Here is a 13,476-nt window from a genome sequence, read left to right as displayed (position 1 = left end):
GCAAGATATCTTTCCACCTGTCTATAAATTCCATTAGACCAAAGTTCTTATAAAAACATTGTCTCAGCCAAGCTATAGCACAGTACATTACATTTATGAGCCACTTAATCAGTGTTTGTTCAACTGAATTGAACTCAATTTATAATGATGACAATCTCAAACAGATTCTTTCTGGTTGCAAATATAAGTCTTCCTAGATGAATGTTAAATGACAATTTAATTATATGATAACATGTTGTGTTCATATAGTGATCTAAATATTTTTTCAAACAACATTCAGTCAGCAAGACTTTATTAAGTACTTACCCATCTGTTTTGATGATCTTAAAAGAAGGAAGGAAACAGAGAGAAAAAAGGAATATTGGAGGGGAAGAGAAGGTTAGATGAATTATTTCACAATTTAAGTTATTGGAACACTGGAGACCTTAAATCCTATTTTCATCTTAACTGGTAAAAGATATGAAAAGCGCTTATACTGTTGGTTGCAACAATTTATTTCTTTCAATTCATATGAAAAATATTCAAAATAAATAATAATTAGATAAATGGCAATTAAATCTTGGCTTGGAAAAGTTGACAAAAGAGGAAAGCAACAAATGTTGGAAACGTCTTGAGAAAAAAGGCAAATTAATATACTATTGGCAGAATGGGGAATTGGTCCAGTCGTTCTGAAAAGTAATTTGGAATCATATCTCAAAGTCTCTTAAGTGTGTACCTTCTTTGGCACCGCAATATGGCATACCAACACAACTTTTTTTGGCAAAAACCTAGAAATTAAGGGGATGCTCATCAATTGGAGAATGTACCCATAAGAAATGATGAAAGAGAAAGTTTTAGAGAAGCCTGGAAAATTTGTTTGAACCAGTAGAGACTGAAATAAGCAGAATCAGGAGAATAATTTGTGCAATAATCATATCTATCATGCTGGTAAATATTTAAAGTGTTAATGGAACCTGTTTGTTTTTTTTTTTTCTAAAGTAGATCCAATCTTCACATGCATCCATAACCACATTTTAAGATCTAATGCCAGTTCTTAGAAGCAGAGAAACTGAGAGTTGCTTTTCAAGTTGTCTAATACTCCAGAGTTAATGCATAATAGGAGAAGAGAATGATTTATAGGCTCTGCCTAGATCTCAATTTCCTTTCCACAAATTCTTCCTGAATTGATGGCTAACAAATGGCTTGAATTATATAGGGAAAATCCTGACAATTGCTATTTTCAGTAACTATTATTGATCTTGATATCATCTCCATAGTCTTTGTAATTTACTCAAGGAAATAAAATATAAACCACAGATGAGCATAACTACTGAATATGGGATGAAATGCTCCAGTTTTCCCTTCATGAAATTCACCATATTTTTATTGAAATCTTATGTCTATATTTGTTACTTTACCCTTGGCAGAAAATGCCCATACTCTGATCAACATGCATTTTATTAAAAATTTTTTCCAAAGGGATTTGAGCCCATCACCACTGTCTTCCCATGTTTGTAATTCTTTATCCTTCCTAGTTATCTAGTTGGGCTTGTCAAGAAATAAGACCTGATTTTCTAGAATATATGAAATCAACCAAAATCTACTAGAATTTGAGTTGAAATATCTGCTCTTGGGTGGGAAGAAGTAAAGCAGTTGAGCATATGGGATCTCAGAGTATTTTAGGGTAGGTAATTTTGGATCTTTTTAAAGTTTCTGAATCTTGGGGAATCAATAGCCAACTATATAATGAACTACTTAAGCAATTACAGTATGAGGAGAAGTAAAAGAAAAGCCTGAATGGTTTTTACTTTTACATATGTATATCTGTTGTTCTGATTCTACACCTTTACTCCCACTAACAGGACAGATCTGTTGAAAGAAAATATTTCAGTGGGATAATACATTCCCTAATTCTGATGTTCAGAATCATAAGTAGCCTCATTTCTTCATCAGTTTTTTCAAGTTGTCACATGTAATCAAGAGCTTGAATTCTTCTCTGAGCACAGACCCAAGAAAGGAGAAAAAAAAAAATAACTTAAATGTAGCATGAATGAAAGGGAAGTAGAGTTTAAGAGCATTTCTTCCAAAGAGAAAAAATGTCTTGAGACTTTTAGTTGACTGCAAGCTCAATATTAATGACAATTCAGAAAACTTGTCTAAACATCTATGTGAAGTCATTATACTAGAATTTACAAGGGACACAAAAGTGAACTTAGGTTTAATTATCTATTTGACATGAGATGATGGCTCTATAAGCATATACTTAGATAATATGGTAACATGATGGTTCTCTTCACAATTGGCTCTTGCTGAATGTGTGGTGGTGAGGTAATTGTGGGCAAGAGTTGGAGGACTGAGGGAGAGAGGTTAGGGTCACTTGGCTGCAGGACAAGGAGGAGAGAGGCTGGAGACTCTGGACTCCAGAATCCAGGATACATCTTTGGCAAGCCAGGTGGCAGCTTGCCTGCCTCCTTCATTTCTTCGTGTAAAGACCAAGGACTTTGACTGATCCTGACTCTGACTGATCCTAAGACCCTCCAGAGAGCTAGCCTAGACATTATATTTAGCACCAAGGTGGACTAAGGACCTGCACAAAGCTCTATCATAATTTGAGTGAAAAAGTCCCTATGACCAGGAAGTAGGGTAAGTATTAAAAAAGACAATCAGGAAACTTTGTTATGGGCTGAAATAGGGTAGATACTAAGAAAAGAGCCTACCTCACCCCCACCCCCACCCAAAGGAGGTCTATAGAAAGCATACTTATGCTAATAAAGAAGGTTTGGTTGTAACTTGGGAGCAGATTGGTGGATTCTTAGAAAAATTAGAATGCATGTGCCCTTGGTTCTCCAAGGAAGATGAAATAGAGGCAAATAATGGGAAACTAGTAGGAGATCAACTATGTGAATATTACAATGATAATAGTCCTGATTCAATTTCTAAGGAAACATTCTATATATACAACATAATACAAATGGTCTTAAAGAATCCCACAAGTTCTAAAAAAAAGAAAAGTTTTAAAGAGAACAGCCAGACAAGGAAGCATGAGGAGAAAGAGGAAGAGAAGGGGGAGAGTATTAAAAAAATCAATGAAAGGTATGGAGAGTTGAGTGAAGGATGTAGTGATTCTTACTCTTACAGGTCAGCTTTACCTCTGCCTACCCCCAAGCAGTCTCTTGACCCTCCCCCATCAACTTCACCTTCCTGGGTGGAGGGAGGAGGAGGAGTGGGAAGGACAGTGATATGACCAGCACCTCCCCTTCCCCCCTCCCCAGCAATTGTCCTCCCCAGACTCAATTGCAAAAAGCACTACTTAAAGCTGAAGAGGAAGGGCAGAAAATAGCTGATTTGAGAATAGAAACTTATCCTGTGATTGAAAAGCTTAACTCTTTAGGTCAAAAAAGGAGAAGAAACACTCCTTTTAATCTAGAAATTATCAAAGATCTGAAAAAGGCTTGCACTCTTTATGGGTCTATATCATCTTATGTTAAGATGTTTTTAGGGAATTTGGCTTATGAAATTTTAACCCCTAGTGATTGGAAATGTATAACAAGGACATATTTAGAACCTGGACAAAACTTGTTGTGGCTTTCTGAATATAGTGAACTCTATAGGATACAAGCCCAATGAAATAGACAAACTGGAGTTAATATATCAATCACCTGTGACCAACTAACAGGTTTAGGTCCTTATGCAGACACTTCAGCACAGATTAATTATCCCATAGCAGCATATGAGCAAATTGCTGCTGCTGCTATCAAATCATGGGGTACTCTTCCAGGAAGGCAAGATAAAGGGAAAGTCTTCACGAAAATAGAGCAAGGTCCAAATGAACCCTTTGCTGATTTTGTGGGATATCTGCAGACAGCTGTCATAAGAAAAACTGGTGAAAATGCAGCAACAGAAATTATAAGACAACTTGTTAAAGAAAATGCTAATGAGGTTTGTTGAAGAATTATACTAGGACTGCACAAGGATTCTCCTTTAGAGGAGATCATAACACACTGTGCCAGGGTGGGCACAAATACTTTTTTATACCCAGGCTATGATTCAGACTTCCCAAGATCCAAACATGGGAAGACAGGGTCCCTTTTGGCAAGGGACTTCCAGAGAGACTTGTTAATGCTTTCATTGTGGTAAAGTAGGGCACTTGAAAGCTCAATGTTGGCATAGAGATAGAGTAAGAAGACAGGATGAGAGAACAAAACCCAAAACTCCATGTCCAAAATGCAACAGAGGCTTCCATTGGCCATCAGAATGTAGATTGATTCAGGGAAATGGGATAGGGGGTTCAGCTTCAGGGCTCAAAGCAAAAGACACTTGGGACATGATGGTAGCCAATGCTACACCCAGAGAGTATTTAGAAGTTCAGTACTCAGACATGACCAATCAGCCAAGAAGCAACCTGATGGGAGAAAGGGATTACAATTGGGGAGAATAGAGTTGTATGCAGCTGGGACTACTAAAATATTCCCTGGAGAGGTAAAATCTGTTCTTCTCCAGCTTATGGATCCCTTGTCTCCAGGTATAGTAGCTTGACCATTTCACCCCCTGAGAGGAGAGTGCTTACAAAACAGTGTCCATACATACACTGATGTGGGAAACTAGAGAATGTGTAGATCATATCCCAGTCACTAATACAGGTAGACAATGTGTGACTTATCAACCAGGAGAAGTAGTAGCATCAGGTTTACTGATACAGACTTCTAAAAGGCAATCTGGTGATAGTTGCCCAGATCCGGACTTCAAGCAGCAGAATTCAGGACTATTCTGAATAGCAGCAATTATAGCTAACTGACCTATGCTCACTATCTATATAAATGGTATGCCATTAAAAGGGTTGGTAGACACAGGTGCAGATAGATTGTACAGTCATTAGAGGTGCCAACTGGCCCAGTCACTGGCCAAAGATTAATGCCTATCTGGCATAGGAGGATCAATAGCAGTTGAACTTAGGTTGCCTCTTTGAGATGGACATTTGAAGGTGAAACAGAAGTTTTTATGCCTTTTATAGTTGAAAAAATCCCCATCAATCTGGGGTAAGAGACATCTTACAGCAGTTAGGATTACAAATGAGTACTTCGGTTTTTTAGGCACGGCTGCTGTTGAAGGCCTGCCAACACTCTCACATGTTCCTATTCAATGAAAAACTGATACGGATGTGTGGATAGAACAATAGTCCTTAGCTAGTGATAAAATTCAGGCCTTATTAAATATAGTACAGGAGCAACTTGACCAAGGACAGTTAACAAGGGGATATCTCAGCAGTCCCAACAGCATACAACTCCATTCTCCCCAATTGTAATCCCTTTCTCTCATTAGGTTGCTTCTCGCTGATTGATTATATAATCCCTTTCTCCCATCAGATTGCTTCTTGGCTGATTGGTCATGTCTGAGTACTGAACTTCTAAAAACTCTCTAAGTCCTTGGAATTCCCTTTTATTTGTTGTAAGAAAGAAATCTGGAAAATGGAGGATGTTGACTGATTTAAGAAAAGTAAATGAACAGATGGAAATTATAGGAACTCTTCAGTCTGGACTTCTATCTCCTACTCAATTGCCTAGATGTAAAGGGCTGAAACTCCAAAAAGGTATGCTTGAATCAGACAACCTAGCACTTAAGGTTAATTACCTTTTCGATGTGAGATAATGACTCTACTAGCATATCTTTGGATAAATGGCTCTTCTCACTGTTGGTGCTTGCTGAATGTTTGGTGTTAAGATAATCATAGGCAAGGATTAGAGGGCAGAGGGAGGAAGGCAGTCACTTGGAAACAGGACGAGGAGGAGAGAGGCTGGTGACTGTACTCCAGGATCCAGGATCCATCTTTGGCAATCTTCACAGCTGTTTGCCTTCTTCCTTCACTTCTCCCCCTAAAGACCAAGAACTATAATTTATCCTGACTCGGCTGACCCTGAGGCCCTCCAAGAAGCTAGTCCATACTCTACACCTAGAGAATAGCCTCTTTGGGTTATAGACATTAAGGACTGTTTCTATTCTATCCCTCTAGATAAGGAGCATATGAAAAGATTTGCCTTTTCAGTGCCGAGCATTAATTTAGCTGAACCTTATAAAAGATATGAATGGACAGTTTTGCCACAGGGAATGAAAAATAGCTCTACTATATGCCAAATGTATGTTGCTGCTACTCTTACTGCAGAAAGAAAAGCATTTCCAAAAATAATGTTATTACATTACATGGATGATATATTGGGATGTGCACCTGAGGAGCAAGTGTTAGAAGCATATCTACAAAAGATCATAGAAACATTAAGGAATTACAAATTGCATAAAGCTCCAGAAAAAATTCAAAGACATACTCCTTTTCAATATTTAGGATATGAAGTATACCCTAAGGTGCTTATAGTACAAAAACTTTCCTTAAGAACAGAGAAGCTAAACACCTTAAATGACTTTCAGAAATTGATAGGAGATATCCAATAGATGCATCCAGTATTAGCTTTGAGTACCACAACCATTATATAACATTTTAAGGGGAGACAGTGGTTTAAACTCACCACACCAGCTTACAAAAGAAGCTCAAGAAGCTTTGAGAGAAGTTGAACTGCCTTTATCCAATGTGGTTGAAAGAGTCACTCAAAAACCCTTGGAAATATCAGCTTTTGCTACAAAAGAGGCACCCTCAGCAGTCCTTTATCAAAGAATCAGTGTGATAGAGTGGGTGAACCTCCCAGCATAACCCAGACCAAAGCCTTATTCCTTACCCAGTGTTTGTGGCTAGAATTTTATTAAAGGCCATTAAGCAATCAGTACAATTATCTGGGATAAGACCTGACAAGATATACACCTTTTATACCAATGCACAAATTAAGGTATACTATGAAAACATCCCAGAGTAGCAAATTTTACTGGCCACAGCTCCAAATTTTACACACAGGCCTCCATTAAAGATAACTCGACTATTACATAATTAGTGATGGATTCTTGAAGAAAAGGTTTCTAAGGTTCCTCTTAAAAGGACCAACTATCTTTTCAGATGCATCCAAACATAACATTTGTGCTGTATACTCTCATGACTTAAATATAAAGAGAGTAGTCAGAACTACTTTTCAATCCACTCAGTAGATTGAAGTGTATGTAATCATTCTAGCTCTTACTTATTATCCAGGAGATATAATATCTGATTCGGCCTATTCAGTAGGTGTTGTACAAAGAATTACCACAGCCCAAATAAAATTTATAGCTTCTAATATATATCAGCTCTTTAAGGAACTTCAAGAGCAAGTGAGAAAGCATCCAGGAAAGATTTATATCTTGCATGTCCACTCTCATAGTGGACTTCCAGGTCCTATTTTTGATGGAAATTCACAGGCAGATAGCCTTCCAATCATGTTAGCCAATACTTCTTTATTTCAGGCAGTCCAAGAATTTCATTCTAAATATCATCAGGCTGCTTGAGCTTTAAATTTGTAGTTTGGGATAACAAGTGAGGAAGCTAGGAGCATAGTAAAAGACTTTACAGCTTACCTTCCTTTCCACACTCCTACATTCCCTCCAGGGAAGAACGCTTGTGGGTTGAGACCCAATGAAATTTGGCAAAAGGATGTGGCCCATTATAAATCTTTTGGTCATCAGTCTTTTATCCATGTTGTGGTAGACACCTTTTCAGGATTCACTTTTGCAATACCAGCAGCAAAAGAGATAGCCCGAGTGGTCACTGAATTCCTTATCCAAGCATTTGCACTTATGGGTGTGCCGCAAGCCATAAAAACAGATAATGGACCTGCATATACTTCTAAACATTTTGCACAGTATAAGATTTTTGTGCACAGTATAAATTTTACACATCACTGGCATACCTTTTAATCCTCAAGGACAAGAAATAGTAGAGAGGAGAAACAGAGACATCAAAACACTCCCCCAAAAACAAAAGAAAAGGGGAGCCACAGGTAACCCTAGAGAACTTCTAAATTTAGCTCTTTATACAATTAACTTCTTGATTTTTGACAAAGATGCACTGGCTCCAGCAGAAAGGTTTTATAACCTACCAGAAGGGCAGTGTCCTGTGCAAGCAGCTCCACTATCTTTAGATAATCTCCAGGTGATGTGGAGATACCCAGAAAGTGGTGAATGGAAGGGACCAGATAGGTTAACTACTTGGGGGAGAGAGTTTGCTTGTATCACTACAGATGGAGAAGGAATCAGATGGTGTCAACGAGCCATATTCACTTTGTCCATTGGAGAGAGACAGAGAAGACCCTTGAAACAAAGGAGAAGACCCAAGAAACATCAGGTGGTTCCATCGCTGATTGTGCTCACCACTGAAAGAGCATGACAGTTATGGCAATTGATTCATGAACATCAAAAATTGTTAGAGACAGATGCAGGACTTCAAAACCCTCAGGGATCATTGGAATCCCTGAGACATGATAAGATTGTTGTAGGACTTGAAAACCCTCAAGCATCATTGGATTCTCTGACACATGCTGAGACTGTTGCAGGATTTCAAAATCTGCAGAAATCATTGAATTCCCTGACTTGTGAAGTAATGGACAATAGATTGGTTTTGGATTATCTCTTGGCTGCTAAAGGAGGCATATGTGTGATTATTATTTATATATCCTCCTTCTAGGACTTCTGGAAATCTTTTACAACACCATGTTGATTCATATTGTTTGTTATATTACTTTTTTTTTATTTAATAGCCTTTTATTTACAGGTTATATGCATGGGTAACTTTACAGCATTAACAATTGCCAAACCTCTTGTTCCAATTTTTCACCTCTTACCCCCCCACCCCCTCCCCCAGATGGCAGGATGACCAGTAGATGTTAAATATATTAAAATATAAATTAGATACACAATAAGTATACACGACCAAACCGTTATTGCTGTACAAAAAGAATCAGACTCTGAAATATTGTACAATTAGCTTGTGAAGGAAATCAAAAATGCAGGTGGGCATAAATATAGGGATTGGGAATTCAATGTAATGGTTTTTAGTCATCTCCCAGAGTTCTTTTCTCTGGGTGTAGCTGGTTCAGTTCATTACTGCTCCATTGGAAATGATTTGGTTGATCTCGTTGCTGAGGATGGCCAGGTCCATCAGAACTGGTCATCATATAGTATTGTTGTTGAAGTATATAATGATCTCCTGGTCCTGCTCATTTCATTCAGCATCAGTTCGTGTAAGTCACTCCAGGCCTTTCTGAAATCATCCTGTTGGTCATTTCTTACAGAACAGTAATATTCCATAATATTCATGTACCACAATTTATTCAGCCATTCTCCAACTGATGGGCATCCATTCAGTTTCCAGTTTCTAGCCACTACAAAAAGGGCTGCCACAAACATTCGTGCACATACAGGTCCCTTTCCATTCTTTATAATCTCTTTGGGATATAAGCCCAGTAGTAGTTTGTTATATTACTACTTGCATGTGCAGTTCATGTTTGTTACACCACATTGGGTCTACACCGGCTATGGGGAGAGTCATCACTACCAGCCTGTGCTATATTGCTACGTGCTTGTGTAATACCACCCATGCTGATGGATTTGTGTATGCCTGTTTCTAGTAAGACCCTTCCGCCCAGAAACCTGCTAACAATATCTGGTTTGACTCCCCACTTTTCTTTGGTGTTTCTCTTCCTGAGAAGTCAGGGAGGGCGTGATCATCTCCTTTTTAGTGTTTTCACCTCCCTGAAAAGTCAGGGAGGGCAGGACCACCTGTGTTCTAAAACAAAAGAAAGCGGGAGATATAGAGGGCCAAAACTGAAGAGGTGTGCTTGAATCAGACAGCCAAGCACTTGACTGATTACCTATTTTATGTGAGATAATGGCTCCGTAAGCATACACTTAGATGATATGGTAATGGGATGGTTCTCCTCATAATTGGTACTTGCTGAATGTGTGGTGGTGAGGTAATCGTAGGCAAGAATTGGAGGACTGAGGGAGAAAGGTCAGAGTCACTTGGCTGCAGGATGAGGAAGAGAGAGGCTGGAGACTCCAGACTCCAGAATCCAGGATACATCTTTGGCAAGCTGGATGCAGCTTGCCTATCTCCTTCACTTCTTCCCCTAAAGACCAAGGATTTTGATTGATCCCAATTGACTGATCCTGAGGCCCTCCAGGGAGCTAGCCTGGACATTATAATTCTCAAATTGATGGTCATCCCTTAGATTTCTGATTCTTAGCTTATGTATTCACTTTTGAATGATACATTTTACAAGAGATGTGTAAAATTAATGCACATGTAGATATAGTCAATTAGTGCAGTAAGCCAAACTCAAAACTCCATTACAAAAGGCTCATTTGAAAGAAATAAAAATATTTGGGGCAGAGAAGAGAAGACTTTAAGAGGCCATAATAATGATTAACCAACAAGTATTTATTTAGGCTTTTAATTGGCAAACCTTCACAGAGGTTGTTGTTTGTCCTTTCTTGAAAAGGATCATAACATCAGGAAGGTGATGCCATGATAAGCAAGTGCATTGGATTTAAGTTAGGAAGGACTGTGCAAGATCACCTGTTTCATTTTTCCCTCCAGAGCCATCTAGTTATACAAAAGCATTGGCTATACAAAAGAAAAAAGGAAAGAAAAAAAGAAAGAAAAAAGGAAGGGAGGAAAGAAGGAAAGAAAGAAAGAAGGAAGGAAGGAAAGAAGGAAAAAAGGAAGGAAAGAAGGTAAAAAAGGAAAGAAAGAAAGAAAACAGCCTTTGGCTGAGAGAAGCGCACATTCTAAAAGGGAAGATAACATATAAAAAGTTGTACATACAAGATAAATATTGAGAAGATGCCAAATAGCCTTAGAGAGGAAGTCACTAACCCCTGGGAGATTAGGACAGTCCTCCCCCAGGAGACAGAACTCTAAACCAGGCATTTTAAGAGTTGGAAATTAGGAGGGAAGACACTGCAGGAATAGAAAATAGATAGTACAAAGGCATATCTATATGAGATGGTGTCTTATGTGTAAGGAATAAGTAGAACAGTACAGCTGGACTTTAGAATTCATAGAGGTAAATAATATATTGAAAGACTGGAAAGATAGGAAATGGTCAAATTGAAAACAAGACTTTAAGTGCCAAAGGAGGGAGAGGTGTTATATTATATATACACATATATATTATTTTATATATATCATAGAGATAATAGAGAGCCTTTGGATGATTTTTGATTGAGAGGGGTTGACACAGTCAGACTAGTGCTTTAAGAAAATCATTTTAGCAGCTGAAGTGTCAGTTGGAGATATTTGAGGTAAGGTGTACAGTTAGAAGACTATTGTTATTTTTCAGTTGAGAGGTGTTGAAGGCCTGAATTAGATTTGTGGCCATGTGAGAGGAAAGAAGGCTCTATATGTGAGGCATGCTATAGACAAGAAACATCCATTGGGAAATGCTGAACAATTTGTGGTATATAACTGTGATGGAATACTACTGTATTATAAGTAATGATGAGCTCAGTGAGCTAAGAAAAAATATGGGGAGACTTGCATGAAATAATGAAAAGCAAAATGAGCAGAACCAAGAGAGGTGTATATAGTAAGGGCAATATTTTTTTAAGAATGACTTTGAATAATGGAATACCATTTTCACTATTATAAATATCCAAATTAATTATAAAAGACATATGAAGAAACTATGCAAATTCAGAGATAGAACTGATAAATAGAAATATGTATAGAAACTTTATAATATATTTAAATAGAATAGAGTTATATGTAATGTGCAGTTTTGTGTGCAATCATCTTTTAAAAATATATTTTGTTATGAAAATGCTAAATAAAAGAAATAATTTTTAAAAAATTGACAACTTATTGGTATAAAAGTCCTAGTAGCTTTCAAATTATCAGTGCTATTATGTTAAAAAAAAAAAAAAGACGAGACTTATTCAGTACAGCTACAGAAAGGAGAACTAGAACAAGATGGTAGAAGTTACAGAAAGATAGATCTCAGCTCAGAATATAGAATTTTTTTTTCTAACAGTGTAAGCAACCTCCCAAAGTGACATGTCTTGAATCATGAGATAATGATACCTCACTAACAGATCATATGATTAATGTTTAAACAGATCATATGATTTCTCTCTCTTAGTAAAGATGAGGTAGAAGGGGTTCATGCATTGTACAGGGGATCAAACTAGATTATATATTGAAATCATTAGATTGTAACCTCTTGGAGAGCAGACTATCATTTACTTTTCTTTGTATCTTTATACTAATAAAATATTTTTGAGTGATTGACTTTCCAACTCTGGAATTCTGTGACTGCAGGGTAATGAGAGAAATGATAGAATAGATTCATTTTTTTCCTAGAACTTAATGTTACTGTCTCATGTACTGACTGAATTTTTAGTGGTCCAGAGCATGTGGTTTTCATGGCTGGTATAGACTTACTTTAGAATCGCAAAGTGTCTTGGTGTTAGAACAGCCTGAAAGACCAATTAATCCAAACCTTTAATTTAATATGTAAGGAAACTTGAGAAAGCAAAAGTGACTTATTTAAGATCCCACAGGTAATGAGTGTTGGGGCAACAATTTGAATGTAGAATTTTTTTTGAGCAATTTTCTTTCCACTATACTGCTCTGTCCTGATATTACTACTGGGAAGGATTACTTAACATCACTAGTATCCTGATTTGCATTTGATAAAACTGCTCAGAAAGTCAGAGCAATAATGAAATGGGAAGTAGGGACATAAGAGAAAGAGACGGGGGGATTGATTGTATGAACTAGAGTAGTGGCAGTGTCTTTACAAATAAGACTGCCAGGAGCCTGTGATTTTGCTTTGGTTATGCTAATCCTGGGTGTGTCCTATTAGCCCTTTCCAATAGAACAAGGCAGTCAGGAAACACTCTTAACTGCTGTTGGGAAGATAGAGCTTCTTTGTGGAACTCATTTCAAATAACTGTTGTTTTGAATTTACAAGTTCATTCAAATCCAATCATAGCAAAATTTAGAGTTTGTGATGTCATGTGAAATGAAACCAAAAGAAAGGAGGATTCTCTGCCAGATTTCACTCTTAACTCCAGGAAACTCCCCCACCCATCAGTTCAGTTTATTTATTTATTTTTTTGGCTTTATTTTTTGAGCCAACATTTCAGCGCTGTGCTTTTCCAAATTCTAGCTTCCATTTCCAAATGCCTTTTTTTTTTTAAAACAGCTCCAAGACCCGAGGCATCTATTATTTGCATTGTTTCTTTGAACTCACATCATAATACTTAAATTTATTTGCATTAAATAGGTGAAAAAAAAACTTCCAAATACCAGGTTATTGTGTGAATATATTATGCTAGACTTGTCAAAGGAGATACAGCCTCCTGGGTTGGAGCCTTTACCTGAAACATGAAACTTATTGATAACATCCCCAACAAGTGGTTATTTCTCCATCAATGATGAAAGAGTGCCAGGGATGGAGAATTTATTATATCCCCACATAGCCTATTCCATTTTCAACAGCTCTAATATTAGGGAGTTCTTTATATTAATCTAAAATTTGCCTATTTATAACTTCCTCACTTTGGTCCTGGTTACTTGGATTCTTC

The sequence above is a fragment of the Sarcophilus harrisii genome, chromosome 1 (assembly GCF_902635505.1).
Source record: "Sarcophilus harrisii chromosome 1, mSarHar1.11, whole genome shotgun sequence".
In the NCBI taxonomy this organism is placed as follows: domain Eukaryota; kingdom Metazoa; phylum Chordata; class Mammalia; order Dasyuromorphia; family Dasyuridae; genus Sarcophilus; species Sarcophilus harrisii.
Note: the sequence above shows the minus strand (reverse complement) of the source record.